Consider the following 15,795-nt stretch of genomic DNA (forward strand, 5'->3'; position numbering starts at 1 on the left):
ATTTTCAAGACCAAGCAAATGGCTAGAAGCCTCAGGCTTGCAAAAACCACTGATAGACTTAAAGACAAGAGGCGGCACAGGGTACGTAGCCTGTAAAGGAAAATTAGAATTGTGCACTCAGGGATCTGTTACCTGAAATTAATGGAAAATTTTGCAAGAGCGTGTTCTGCAGTAGCAGCTATTTATGGGAAGCTGCATGAGCAAATTGCAGATCTTGGGAAAATGCTTTGAAGGCCAAGTTGTGAGATCAGAATCTACAAATAAGTACTGCAAGGAGAAAACAGAGCCATTGCTAATATCACCACACTGTCCCGGAACAATGATAAGGTGAGGAACAAGACCAACCAGACAAAGAATACCAGACTCAGATATTGCTGGTGCAACAGAATCAGTGATGTGACATCATTTGTGGATAAATGTGTTCTCAATTTTTGCACCTTGTGACGGGGGTCTATGAACCTACGAAGACATTACTAATAGTTCTGTGTGCAGGTGCCCCTGCCCTACTGCACGAACTGGAGCAGGGTCTGCAGGCGAAGGAAGTTAAGAGAGCCAGCTAGGATAGGAGGAAGGACCTACCTTGGGAACTCCTGGGTCCGGGTACAACTAGAGCCCTGGCTGCCAGGAAGACGTTTACAACCAACAGCCACCATCTTCTGGTGAGTCATTTATGAGGCTTTGAACCATGCAATAGACTGAAGGGCTGGGGAGAGGCAGAAGGGAGTGGCCCAGAGAGGGAGCTCCAAACCATTCCTGAGCATCTGATATCATTGATTCTCATAGGGCCCTGGGCTGGAGCCCTGTGGAAAGGTAGGGCCTGGGTTCTCCTGCCAACCTCATATGAGAGGGGCACAAATTCCTTTTCCCCACCAGATAACACAGAGATTGAGACACTTAAAGCATTGAGACAAGGATGCAGAGCCCTCTGAGGCCTAGATGAGGGGGGAAGACTTTCTTTTGTGGGTTATATTGGACTCTGCTAACTGCCCAGAAATTGGTGGAGTCAATTGGTGACTTGGCAGCAGGTCTAAGTCGCCGTCTACCAGAAAGGCCACTCCTGCAGATGGATTACCAGCTGGGGACACTAGAGACAGTGGAGTTGTGATCCAAGTACGTAATCACTGAATGCTGCCCGTCATGCATCATCAAGGAACTGAACATCTACTATACGTAATAATGCACACACATTCTTCATTAAAAGGTAAGGTTAGAAAATCAAGCTTTAAGATGGTAAAGGACAAAATGAAGACTAATTGTGCGATCTTGATTTGGCTCCTTTGTACCAATGTATTTTGATACAGTCTTTAATTACATGATCACATTATTTTTTTCCATGTGACCCATGCCTCATTCAGTGCCCAGGATGGATGCTGGTTACTGAAGGAGCAGATATTCTATATTTTGTCCTCAGTGTTCAATCTGTCTTACTAGTTTATTCATTATTCAGTTTCTTGTGGTTTTAAAAAAGCAACTTGAAAAACAGATTCTGTCATGTGGAATCATTCTAAAATTCACATAGATCAACAGTAGCATCGGAGTTTTAAAGTCTCTGCCCAGATGTCTGCTACTTGAACTCAGGAGTAACTAGCAGTTGTGGTAGGTTGTCATCCTCTTTGTGAACCAGTCACTTTGCCAGTGGGTTTCACAAATATTTGTTGGCATTGCCGGACAGTTGAAACTCAAGAATCTTGGGTTCAATCCCAAGCTTTGTAGGAGAGCCATGTTTCATGAGCGCACATCATTCTGTTCCTGTTCTCTTAAGCCTGAGCCCTTCTGCCCAGGTGTTCTTCAACCCACCCCTAGCTTCTTGCCAGTCATTCATTCATTCCCCATATCCACATCCCAGTCTCAGCTCATTTTGTCCTACTTGCCCAGCCAGTCGGTCTCCCCCACCTTAGGGCTTCCTTTCCAAGTTTCCGGTCCCTGGCTCAAAGTCCCATGTTTCGTCCCTAGGTTTCTCAGCCCAGTTTCTCCCCACACAGGTTCCTTGTGCCCAACTGTATCTAATATTGCTGTGACTACAAATCTCACAGCTCATAGCAACTTCTATCAAATCATCTTTAACACTCGTACATAAACCAGATAGAAAAAACAAGCAGAGGACTGGCAAATTTATCTGAATGGACTACAGGACACTATCTAGCTTTATCGTTTCGGTTACAAAGGAAAGGAGAGTATCCAGAGCAGAGCTCAAGTGCTTGGGAGTCCACCTAGGACAGACTCAAATGCCACTCAACTTATTAGGAGAGCTCCCACAGTGCCTGCCGTATGTCTCTGCTGGTGGGGCATATATTTAGATGCCTCAGTGTGCATAACAAAATTTATTCCACACGTGGCTGGGAAAAAAATAGAGGGAACACTGATACAGAACACAATGAAAGGAAAGGAACTCCTGCAAGGACACCAGAAGATACATTTCTTCCTGCACCTGAGCCCAGGTACCCAACTAAAGGAGAGAGGTCTGGATCAAGATTGAAGAGAGATATAAAGTACAAGAAAGTTAATCAATAGCCTGTGAACCCAACGTGACCTGGAAGAAGCTAGAGAGAGCTTTTGGCCTGGTAGCTGAAGAGGCTTGGCGCTGTTAGGAAAGAAAGTGCTCCTTTTGCTTTTTGTTCCTCTTGCATTAAGAGGACGATTTTGTACAGTCCTTGTAAATAAACAAGATTACATCAGAGAAGATGCCAGATTCCATCAATTTCTGCTTCCAACTAAAACAGCCCTAAGGCCAGGCGCTTGCACTGGTTGCTTAGGTCATAAAGAGGCCACGCTATTATTTTGCAGGAAAGCTCAAAATTAGACACGAAGGAGACAAAGTCTGCACAGCATCTCCAGGTTAAAATAACCTCAGAAAACCAGACCCAGGTGTCTGAGCACCCCAATGACTGAGGAATTTTCTTTTTTTTTTTTTTTCCCATGGGTCTATTTGTCTTGCATGTTGATGGGAATTATTATGATAAAGGTCACGTGTGAGACGTATTGCCGGAATTCTGTGGGGAGGTACATTATACAATGCGAAGGCATGCTACTCTCTATTACTTTAATGTAGAGAGATTGGGTATAATGAGCTTCACAATTAATTGGCTGTCACTTTACATGCAGGGGACCAGTCCTTTCCTTTAGACAGAACCAATTGGTTTTCCTCTTGTACTTTTCAAAGGAGAGTGATTGTTAAGGATTTCAGGGAGCCGTGTGAACTTGCGCCCTACCCATCATCTCCCATGAGCTGCAGATTAAACAAGATGCGTAGCAATATGCTTTGAAATGCTATGAAGACAAAATTATGAGCTGATTTGAACTTCCATTTACTACCGTAATTGAAATGAAGATGGATGATTTTCTGTCTTCTTTTTGAATAACTAGCCCTCAGTAAAGAGACTGCTTATTGGTAACATTTGTGCCTTTTCATTATGATTCAGCTCTTTTAGTGTTCACTCAGACAAAACTCCCAGGGAAGTTGATGGACATTTTTGTATGTAAATACTGCAGAATTTGGCACTAAAACCCCAATCTGTAAAGAGATAACTAATAAATAAAAGATGAAAACATAATGGCAGAACTGGGTTCTTTCCCTTGTGTGCATCATCAACAGATTACTACAGTCTGATCAGTGACAGTGGTGCAGCTAAATATGTACAAGTCTCTAGGATCTGGGCCAAATTTGGCCACTAAAATTTCCTAGTGAGTAAGGATAAAATTATGTCAGGGATTGTGAGTTTGAGACCTCTATAACGTTTCCTGCCGTGGTTGAGCATCAGGGCCAGAACTGTTAGCCAGTGGGGGGAGCCTGCGTGCTGAGCTTTCGTGGGCGGAAGGTGGATTCTGGTCTGTGACAGGGACCCTGGATTATCAGCAGCCACACAGCAGCTGACACAGGACCTCCTCCCCAGTAGTGGGCTCAAGTTCTCTTCTCCCTCTACTTGGGCTTCAGTCAGCTCCTCCTCTTCTATCATTTTTAGTAACAGTCACAGACAGGTCACCAACTTCTATGAATGTTTATTGTCTGCAACCTGTCTGTGACTTTGCTAAAAATAACCATGACAGAATCTTTCCCATGCTAATGAAGGTGCACAAGCCCAGTCTGAAGTTGTAGGCTTAACAAGTTGGGAGGAAAACCAAACGTGGAACAAACCACAGTGCCTTTTGTATAATTAGAAACATCCTTTAATTATGCCAGGCAGAGTCACAACTGTTACAATAAACACACACAGTAGTGCAGAGTGAGGGTTCACAAACCTTTTCATAGGGTGAGCTACATCTTATTAAACAGATTGTCGCCTGTGCTTTCCGATTCCCCTTTCCAGCTCCATAAAATCCCAGTGGCAACTTCACTTGCTTTAACTGAAGATAATATTCTGAAAGTATTTAAATGTTGTGCATCTGACCAATGGCCTGTTTTGGGGTCAGGAAAGAATTTTACTTCTTACCAGGGCCAAACTGACAGAGGTCTGGGGAGTTTCTTACCTTCCTTGAGGCATCCTGGTGGTACAGTTAAATTACAGAGGAATAGGATTAATTACCACTGTTACTACTACACCTGTAATGAATTTCCAGAGTGGTTAAAAGGAATGGTTCCTCGAAGTAAAAGAGCTGGGATTTTACTGATGGGCCTTGTGCTCATGGCATAAGAGAAGAATTTGTCAGCTGAGGTTCCCTCTTTTTCATACCTTCTGCCTCCGTCAGGTGCAGGTAGCAGATGAAGATCGGCAGGGCTGTCTTAGTGGTTACATGGCCTGGGGCAACCTCCCTCCAGTGTACAGAATATGGGGCCAAGGGCAGCCCCCTACTGCAGGCCTCTGCCCTGCCCCCTCTCCAGTTCTTCCCCAAACTTCACCCCACTCTGCTCCCTCATTGCCCAAAGCCCCCTCCCCCAAGCAACATGAGTCAGGGATTACCTGAGAGCCTGGCACAGGCAACAGCAGGGTTTGGCCCTCCAACACACAAAACAATGGTGGCAGATGGAGTGATCTGGCAGCTTGCTCTGCTCTGCCCCATTGCCCATCTTCCACCCTGCTGCACTCTGCCTCACTGCTTCACTCATGTGTTACCACCGCGATAAAGCAAAGCACAGTTGGGTGGGAGATGTGCAGTGGGGTGTAGCAAGCTGAGAGCTTGTGCAGCCTCCGACTGCTGTGGTGAGTGTGGAAGAGTAGCTAACCCCTCTTTCTGGCCTGTGCCAGTCCCGCCAGGTGGTCCCCTGGGCCACCCTAGGCCCCTCAAATCCTGGCCATAGGACAGTTGAGGCAGCTACTCTGTGGCCCCCACACAAAGGATGGGGCCTGGAGCAGCCATCCTGACCATCCTATCGACAGAAGCATTCTGGTGGAAGGAATAAGAAAACAGATGAATTGTAGGTAGTCTGAGAAGAGTTAAGCCTGACTTACGTGTTATATCATGGGAGCACTATAACGCCTACATTGTTGTCATTTAACCTGACTGATATGTAAGCATATCTGGTGACATACGAAATATGGGTGACAGAACAGGTAGTATCTTTCCGCTGCGTTAGGCTGAATAATGCTATAGCCTGCTGCTTAAAATCCATCCAATATTTTCCCCACCATTATGGTTTCGAAGTCAAGTTTCTAACATCTTGTCTTGCTCCTACTTTCTCCTGAGATGTTCCTTAATAGCTCTCTATTACTCATTTTATTAACTGACATGTGACTGAGAAGAGAGAGATTAAGTGGCTTACTTTAAATGTATGGCACCATAAAAAATTAACAAAATCAAAATGCCAGTACCATAGAAGGCCCTGGTCATGCAAATACTGATGCACCTTTTTAACTTTTACAGTGAGTAGTTCTAGTGCAACAAATTAGGCTGATAGTGTTAAAGTTAAATATGTGTGTAAGCACTCAAGGGATCAGGCCTAGGATTACAATTCTTACATTTGGATGAAAGAACCAAGACTATTTTTTCCTACCTGGATCTTTTCTGACACCTGTACTTCAAAGTATTGGGCCTGGTTAACTAAGAGGGTGAAGGAAGGTATGTACTAAATCCCACTTTGCAAGTGACACCACCAGGTTCAAGAGGAATTAAACCCAGACAAGAACAAGTAGTGGAATCACTTCCTCTGCTCATTCTGGCTTCCTAACTGGAAGGTGCTGTTTTAAAACGGATGGAACTCCAATTAGTTTTATATACATGGCATTTATATCTGTAACTGAGGATAATCAAACAACATGTGAGACAAGATGCATCAGTGTGTTAGAGTACAAGAGAACATACCGTGGCACCTTATAGAATAACCTTTTGGAGCATAAGCTTTTGTGGGCAAAGCCAAAAAAAAAAAAAAAAGCCCACGAAAGCTTATGCTCCAAAATATCTGTTAGTCTATAAAGTGCCACAGGACTTCTCGTTGTTCTCGAAGATACGGACTAACATGGCTACCACTCTGACACTTGACAAGAGGACATAGTCACCTTCATTTGAGATTGTTGTATATAGTATAGTTGTAGCCATGTTAGTCCCCTGATATTCGAGAGACAAGGTGGGCAAGGTAATGTCTTTTATTGGGCCAACTTCTGTTGGTGAGAAAAACAAGCTTTCCAATCCACACAGCTAAATGCTAGGTGGAACAGATTGTTTAGCATAGTTAGTATGTATTTGAAGGCTCATTCAAGTAGAGAGAGCCTGTTAACACCTCTGAAGTTATAGGACAAAAAGGGAAGTTATTGGTGACAGTTTGTTTTAATAAGCCATACGTCCTGTGTCCCTGTTCATTCCATAATTTTTAATGTCGAGAATAACATGCTGAATATTTATGCTAAACAGTCTGTTCCATCTTGCATTTGGTTGTGATGGTAAAGTACCTTTTCCAGAGCTGAAGAAGAGCTCACTGTGACTCAAAAGCTTGTCTCTTCACCAACAGGAGTTGGTCTAATAAAAGATATTACCTCACCCATTTTGTTTCCAAGAAGAAGAGAGAAGTATTTACAGCTAGGTGTTCCCAACCATCTTAACTGGCAAGTAGTTGCTTACTTTCTATACCATAAAGTAACACACAGCATGCAATCAGCACTGAAATAGGCCCTCGTTCCCTCTATAACATTATGAGCATGCATACTACTGGATCGGGGAAGGGGCAGTGAACAACTGACTTGACCTAAATCCTTGTACTCTGAGTGGAGCATAGGTCACCTGCAAGTCTCCTCCACGTCACTTTGTCTTGGCACGAAACTTCTAGCTGGCTCCAGGAGTACCCCAGTTGTTGTCCTTCAATCTCAGTAGAGCTTCTCCACATTGTCCAAGGTCTTCCTCTTTTGCATTTTCCTGTTGGGTTTCATTTGAGGGCTTGAGGAACTATGCTGGGTGATGGTTTTCTGAGAATGTGGCACAGTCATCCCCACTTTCTTCTCTTGCTTTGAACGTCAAGTGGTTCTTGTCCTACTCTGTTCCAAAGCTCCTCATTTGTGACAAAGTTGTGCCGTTTGATATGAAGGATGTACCTCGGGCATCTGTTCATGAATGTCTGTGGCTTGTGATTTGAAGACTTTTTAGTGCACCAGGTCTCACATCCATACAAGGGTACATTCTTCACGTTTGTGTTGAAGATCTGTAGTTTGATCTTTGCAGATATTATTGGTGAACTCCAAATGCAACTGTTGCTCTCTACATCCTAAAGCCTGCTGTATGGATCAGGGGGGATTCCAGACTGCAGCACACTGACCCACAGACCTTTAATGGTCCTCTCTGTCCCCTGGGCCAGCTCCATTCTCCCCCTCCAGGCATACCTGGGCATCCGGTTGGGCTTTCAAGTGTTCAAGGTGTTCCCCAACTGGCAGGGGTACTGGTGGTCAAATCCAGGCCTCTGCATCTTGCAAATCCCGTTGCCTCAGCTTTAATTGGGGTGCAGGCCAGGGACGAGGTTGGTGCTGTTCCTCGCGGTCAGGTGGGTCCTCTGGTGAGTCTGAAGATTCCCAGATTGGACAGGGTCCCAGGGGTCCACTCCAGCCTGCTGCTCTCTGCAGGTCCTCAGCCCCCCAAGCTGAGAGCACTGTGCTGACCTCTGGCTCCTCTGGAGGCTGAGCCCCGAATGAGGCTGTGGTTTTATAGTCCTGGTCCCTCCTCCTGCCTTCCAGTCAGGTGACTGGGAGGGGTCAGGCTCACTCCAGAATGGCTCCTGGAAGGGCTCCTCCTCTTCCAAGTCAGTGGGTGGCCATCCTGCCCCACTACACAACACCATTATGAACAACTTGGCATGTCAACGGTTTGTACATTGAATGGATCAGGTTAATAATTTTGGATGGGATGCTATGGTGTTGCAGCAGTTTCCACAGTGTCTCTGTCAATGCTGTCAAAGGCTTTTTCAAAGTCTATGAAGGTTTCGTATAGGGTGGAGTTCCACTCAAGTGACTGTTCTATGATCGCTCTGTGAGTGTGTGCTAGCAAACCCAAGTGAGCAGCTCAGTAGATGGAAGGAACACTTTGAAGAGCTACTGAACTGCCCTGCCCTCATGGAACCTCAAGAGTTACAACCTGCAAACATACCGCTGAAAATTAACAACAGACCTACAGAAGAGGAAATCCGAAATCAGAGATCCGGCAAGACTGGAAACATGGCTATCATATCAAGCTTCCGAAGAAAGTCCACCTGAAGTAATGCAAGAACTGGAGGGGTGTCACGTTAAGGTGTTCAATAGGCTTCGCCTGGAGAGAATGAAGACAAATTGATAGATGGCTCAGGGAAGAACAGGCCGGTTTCCAAAGTGAGAGACCTTGGTGAACAGTTAGTCTAGGTAAATTAACAACAGTGCACTCAAATTAAGCTTTATAAGAAGAGAAAAAGGAATTATGCTATAACAAGCAGTTCAAAAATATTTGTGACTCACAGGTGACTCATTTATTCAACAAATTTGTAACTGCTAGAGGGCACACACTGGATATTTGTGCATATATGTGTTGTTTTACAAAGGGGTCCTATGTCTCCACACAATAAGCTACTGTTCAGAAGTTTGCCAGCTGAAATAGATCTTCACACTTTTCCCATCTGCAGGGAGATGCAGATTTCCCTTCATTCACACCAGGTCCGAGTGGCCTTGGGTAAGAGACATGCAGCACTCCTTTTAAGTATCAATACAGTTCTGTTTCTAAAGTTGTTTCGTGGGCTCTTATACACTGTACAATAATTTAATATGTTGCATTTCTTTGCAAATTCTGGCAAACAGATTTTGTTTTCATAGTTTCCACTTCTGGTGGAGGTCATCCAGGAACAGGCTGCCTCAGCTAATTCTGACTCGGATCCTATTTCTGGAGATGTCTAGCTTTCCCAGAGCATAGGCTAAGTGAAATTTTGTATGTCAGGTTAGATTTCTTCTGACCTTTTCCTTTGCTTCATGTTCATTTGTCATTCACGACCTCACTGTTCTCCATGTGCTATAATCTGACTCCCGTTTCTCACAGATCACCTGCATACATCCTGTACGAGTGGTACATTCACATTGGAGGCTAGGATGAGAAGCAACCTTCTGTCCCAAGTCGTCCTCTCTCTTGGCAGTCACTTCTGTCCCAAGTGCACTGTCTTACTGGTGAGTCAACATAATATCTTGGCTGCTTTTGGCAACCATTAACACATATGATCTAAAAGTACTGTGTACATCTGCATTTCAACACACCTGGAGAGACAAGCTTTAGGGACCACTCTCTCCTTATGTCATTTACATGCTAGCATTCCACACAGTTCTCGTGTACCTTGAATTACATGTAAGTCGGGGAGGGCTTGGGGGATAGGCTGGGGTCCGGTGAGGGGGCAGGGGGGTTAAGCCTGGGGTGGGTTAGGGCTGTCGGGGGGGGAGGTGGGAGGGTGCAGCTGACCCAGGGTGTGCAGGGGATTGGACCTGGAAAGCAGGGGTAACAGCATTACTGTGTGTTTTGCAATGAGTTGGGCTGAGCTGGGAGAAGAGCCATGCCAGCCAGAGAGAGCCAGAGATGCAGCAGAGCCATGAAAGCTGTGGTCACACACCCTGAGTCACAGCACAGGGAGCAGAGCCGTACTGGGGAGAAGCTGCTGCCAGAGATCCTGAGATAGAACACAGAGGGCAGATCTTGAGACAGAGCGCAGAGAGCAGACCTATGCTGGGAACAGGGCTGCAGCCACAGAACCGCAGGGGCCAGAGAAACAGCTCACGAACTGGAGGCATTGCAGCACAGAGTGGAGCTGGCACTGGAGCATGCTGGAGCTGGGTGTAGGGAGCAGCAGGGGAGTGGACGTTGAGGCCATGGAGCCCTCTGGGTAAAGCAAGTGGGAGAGAGGACTCAGATCCTTTTGCTAGCCCATTTCGCAGGGGTATTGTAAAAAGCCAGGAAAGTTCCCCTCAATAGTGGGACCATTCCCCCACTTACTTACAATTAGCAGTAGATGTGTGTTCTGGCGGCTCCAGGAATTAACACTCTCTGTAGAGGAGAATGACTAATGGACTCCAGTAGCCGTAATCCATTGGCCTGTAATTTGCCCCCAAAGGTTTCCCAAACCTTAGCAGAACGCACCTCATAAGAAGTCATCTCTGACATTCAAGGAGTCCCAAATCCTTATCCTTTTTTTTACACCAACACTGGTTTGGATTAGACACTTTCTTTGCTTTGATGGAGAAGCCAGGATTTGACTCATAGTTAAACATTTCATAAGGGGATTTCAAAGTTGGTGGGGTCCTTTCAAACAGGAAAATGTGTAGCTATAAGATTTGCACTATAAATGAAGTTAATCAGAAGGGCTGTGTCTAGACTGTTGTTGCTATTTTGGGATACAAATATATCCCGACATAGCAACTCTGCAGCTACTTGCCTTGCTCAAAATAGTGTGGCTATTTTGAGCGCAGTATTCCATTTCCACTACCCCGTGTCATAAGAGGGGTAGCAGAAACTTTGACATAGCCATTTATTTTGAAATTCAGTGCTGTTTGGATGGCACAAAGTTAGAAATAATTTCACTTGCAATAATTTATGCAATTTGCATTGCACAAATTCCTAAATTATTTTGAGTTAGGGAGTCAGAGTAGCCATAGCCAAAGGGAGTGAAGGGGAATAGCAACAGATGGTTCATGTCCTTTCATTCATGCCCTGTGAGCTATATCTCTTTGGTGATGGTCTCCTGAATAGGGACTACCTGAAGGTGGTGACAAGGGGAAAAAGAGTCTCTTTGGTAAGTGTGACTGCCTGAAGTGTTTTACAGATCAGAGATCAGTTTTCGCTAAGGAGACACTGTGATCTATTTTTTAAAATCATGATAGACACAGTTTCTTTTATGTCTATTCCACAAATACTGCAGATAAAGTTACATGTAGACTTCTATTATAACCTTCTCTATTCAGTTCCTCAATTCTTCTTCTTCTGGGTTACCGTCACATTCGTAGTCTCTATCCAAAGTTGAATTTTTAAGAAAAGTTTGACCATAATTTTTTTAAGGTGTTTCAAGTTTCTGGTGCAGAGAGATTTGTGATTATTTTAAAGCTGAAAAAGTTTTAACAGTTTTTGTTGTAATATTAATAACTAAAACCAGTGCTATACAAAAACCATATTAGCCCCAGTTCTAAACTGGTCCTGTTTATTGGTAAGATGACTGACAACAGGAGGGAAAGTAAGGTTGCCGAGATGAAACTGGCTTAGTGCACTAAGATGTTCAAATGAGTTTGATAAAAATGTTACATGGAAATGACATTTATTCAACCTATGTTTAACAATGGGTCTATTATTGATGGCTGGCAATAAACTAGTCCCGCCCATCTTGACTGATCAGTACAAGCATACTGCATGATCTCCAGGACACACAAAGGTGGTTTGTTTGTAGTACTGACAGAATTCATAGCTCTGAGTATTTGAATTTGGAAGTACACATGTTCTCAAACTTGTTCATTACTGTGCTCCAAAATTAGCATCTTTCCCTTTGGTTCCTTTCACATCAGTTTTATCTGTTTTTGGTTTTTGTGGCTGAGTTCGTTATTTACGGTTACCAGCCCTTCAAAATTGTCCTGGAGTCTCCAGAAATTCAAGATGTAATATTCAGTTGAAGATATGTCAGGTGATGGAGTCTCCGGGAATATGCCCAGTTGAAACTGGCAACCCAGTGCTGTTCCACTCTTGGTTTAACATTTTGCTGTATTTTCTTCTCTTTCAGGTCTTACAGCATTGTTAACAGTTTGCATCCTCTTCCCTCTCCTTTCTCCTACTCCGTGGTAACCCTTGATTCATGCATTTTTGAGAGTGACAGGTAACAAATTCAAACTAATACAAGCACATGGAGCACAAATTGAGCCTATGACGGTGACCCTCTTGAGGATGATGTCACTTCCATACAGGCCACCACCCCTGGGATGCCAAATTGTCCTCAGAAAACTAACCTAGATGACTAAAGTGGGCTGATGTAAAGCTTTATGATGAATTTATCATTACCCAATACCTTGGCTTCTTTGAGATGCTCATCCCAGAAGGCCCTTTCAAGCACCAAGAAGCATGCAAACATTGTGTGGTGGGTGCAGTGTAGTTTCCTGTTGTATGGTTAGATAAGAGTTAGATAAGAAAATATTTTAATATTAAATTCCTCTTTTTTTTAAAAAATGAAGTTGATTTGAAGGCTCTGTGTTTTTGGGGGCTTATAAATTAATCTCTCATTCTAACCCGTGTTGTGTTTCAACTCTTGGTCTTTTTTCCCCCTCAGAGGCTCATTTTGATTAGTGACTCTCTAATCTTTAGATATTCCAAAGCCTGTAGTCACATTTACAATATAGTTATACTGTACTCCATACAGGATATATTTATAGCACTAATATATCCTAACTCTATTTTGCCAAATATTTTTCTGCCAAGTGACTTCATACAAGTTCATCATGTTAAATCATCATAAATTCATATGTGTTTCTTGGTAACATTTTTCTGACTTTTCTGCACCTGTCAATAAAAGCTCCTTGTTCATATCACTGGTCCAAGTGAATAGTTGCTCTAGTTGTCACAGGGATGCTGTAACATGAGAGGCATGTCCTACAGGTTTTAGTTAAAAGGGGGCTGTTTGTGAAACCGCTTCTATTAAAACATTGTCCACGCTAGCAAGTTTATACGGGTGAGACTGTGTTGCATATTTTCAGCACATTGAACTGTCAGGGTCCACACTTGCTATCCAATCTCCATTCCTCCCAGGTATTGTACAGTTACATCCTGTTAATGTGAAACACTGCATCTCTGTCATGTTGTTTAATGCTACCCTGAGAAACGATGGCCGACTAGGACAGGCTGTATCCTTTTCCCGCTGTTCTAATGTTTATTGTACAAAGTATGCCTTGTGACATGTCATTTGAAAGCTCATAATTTGCTGATCATTACTATTCTGGTAAAACAGATGTGGCAAGCTTGTATGCAAAATTGTAATATTCCACTGTACGGTGTTACTAAAGCTTTGTAGACACTTGTAAGTTTAAAGCACAGCCACGGCAGCATTTTAACATAGCAGAGTAGCTGTCTTTTGACCACCTTTAAGGTGCCTGATGGGATCGCTACCTTGCCTTGGTGGGGAGCTTGCGTGTCTCAGGGACCCTCGGAGCTGTGCTGGTGGGAGCCAAGTGCTCATGGTTAGGTCACCCAAGCCAGACAGGCCAACAAGTAGAGACCAGATAAAAAGTGATTCCCTGGGCCTCCAGTCTGGGGGTTGGCTGATGGGCTAACAACTCATCCCTGTAACAAAAAACAAAATTGTTCAAAATCAAAATCGCCTTAGACCGGGGAAGACCAAGGGCTCCTCAGTGGAGACTTATGATGTACAACAGTCAAACCTGAAAGAACACCGTCCTACTGATGACACTTAGTCAACCAGAGATGCCCGTAGAGAGTAAGCTGCTTTTTTTTTTTTGTAAGAAATGCACAATGATTGAGACATGGAATGTCAGAATGCTGAGAGAACAAGAGAGATATACACAAGCAGCAAAAGAAATTCAAGCATACAAACTCTCCATCCTAGGCATTTGTGAGGCCAAATGGAACACCTCTGGGGAGGCCAGGCTGCTGTCCGGAGAGACCTTATTATATTCAGGACAAGAGAAGGCAGATGACATACACAAAGCAGGGATAGCTCTTCTGTTGTCTAAAGAAGCTGCCAGAAGTTTGATAAACTGGGAACCAGTATCAGAGCACCTGATTAGAGCCAGATTTGAATCCTGATTCCAGAAGGTCACCATCATAATGTACTGTGCCTGAACTAATGTAGCTGAGGAAGAAGAGAGAGAACAGTTTTATACACAACTGCAATCAGTGCCTGACAAGACACCCAGACGCAATATGCTGATCCTAATGGGAGACAAGAATGCCAAGGTAGGCAGTGAAACACTGGCAGGAAAAAGGAAATAGGAACACATTGTCTAGGCCAGACGAATGAAAATGGCAAACTCTTTGCCGACGTTTGCCTTTCATGAACTTGTAATTGGAAACACACTTTTTCCACACAAAAGTTGCCATAAAGTAACTTGTGTATTGCCTGACCATAGTATATAAAACTAAATCAGCCACTTCACAGTTGGAAGGAGATGACGAAAATCCCTGGAAGAGGTGCATGCTAGGCGCAGAGCAGACGTGGGATCAGACCATCATTTAGTAGTTGCTAGATTCAAAATGAAACTTGCAGCAAGAAAACGAAAGCCCAGCACCAGAACCAGATTTCATGTGGGGAAGCCAAGGATACAAGAAACAAAAGAAGTCTTCCAGATTACCTTGAGCAACTGCTTTGAGGTACTCCAAAATGAGGAAGGAGCAGAACAAACTGTGGAGGGAGTCTGCAACTCAATGAAGGAGGCCGTAGTAGAAACATGCAGTGTGCTGTTGCGGTGACCTACCGGAAGGAATGGATCACAAATCAGACAGGGAGAATGACTGAAGAGTGGAAGGCACTCAAACAACAAGTCAGCCTAGGAAAAACAAGAGGCCAGAAATAAGCTTCATCATCTAGATACCATGAAATTGCTGGAAAAGTGAAGAAAAGTATTCACAGGGATAAGAGAAATTTCATGAATGAGACTGCAGAAAAAACAGAGGTAGCATCTAAACAAAGAGACTTGAAAACCCTGTACAATACAACTCAAGTCTTGAGCGGAAGGAAAAGAAACCCAAACAGACCAGTCAAAAACAAAGAGAGCCAGCTGCTTACTTCAGTGAGTGAGCAGCTAGCCAGATGGAAGGAGCATTTTGAAGAAGTGTGAAACAGATCATCACCAACAAGACCCCCCACACAGCTAGATGCAGGAGAACACTTTTAGACATCGACACTGAGGCAATTACAAAAGAGGAAGTCCACAAAGCAATAAGGAACCTAAAGAATGGCAGGGCTGCAGGACCTGACAATATTCCAACTGAAGTGCTAAAAGAAGGAGGAAATGCTATAGTGGACCAGCTGCGCGGTTTGCTATATCTGGTATGGACAACAGACGAGATTCCAAAGGATTGGAGAAAAGGACTGCTAATGAAAGTCCCTAAATCCAGAGATCTGTCACTGTGTCTAACCTCCATAAATCTTCTTCGAATGGCCGTGCAAATGGCCATTTTGAAGATTACTAGTGAGGTATTGAAATGCATATTCAGCACCTCATTAGCATGCCGCCAGCCATGGCTCTTCGAAATTCCCGTGTCTTGCTCCCACATGGCTCGTCCATACGGGGGTCCTTTTTGAAAGGACCCCGGGAACTTTGGAATCCCCTTATTCGTATCTGCTGATTTTGAAGGGGATTTCAAAGTTTCCGGGGTCCTTTTTGAAAAGGACCCCCATCTGGACAAGCCGCGTGGGAGCGAAACGTGGCAATTTCGAAGAGCCACGGCTGGCGG

General features: G+C 44.1%; 1 long non-coding RNA gene across 2 annotated transcripts in view; it reads left to right on the forward strand.

Annotated features, from left to right (window-relative positions):
* The window catches only part of LOC142013111 (uncharacterized), a 90,716-nt gene that overhangs the window by 14,641 nt on the left and 60,280 nt on the right, over nt 1–15,795 (forward strand). For both annotated transcript variants that reach the window (XR_012645546.1, XR_012645545.1), the window contains exons 2-3: nt 9,409–9,533; nt 12,116–12,208. This is a non-coding gene — a long non-coding RNA (uncharacterized LOC142013111). The remainder of the gene's footprint in view (nt 1–9,408; nt 9,534–12,115; nt 12,209–15,795) is intronic.

The sequence above is a fragment of the Carettochelys insculpta genome, chromosome 5 (assembly GCF_033958435.1).
Source record: "Carettochelys insculpta isolate YL-2023 chromosome 5, ASM3395843v1, whole genome shotgun sequence".
NCBI lineage: Eukaryota > Metazoa > Chordata > Testudines > Carettochelyidae > Carettochelys > Carettochelys insculpta.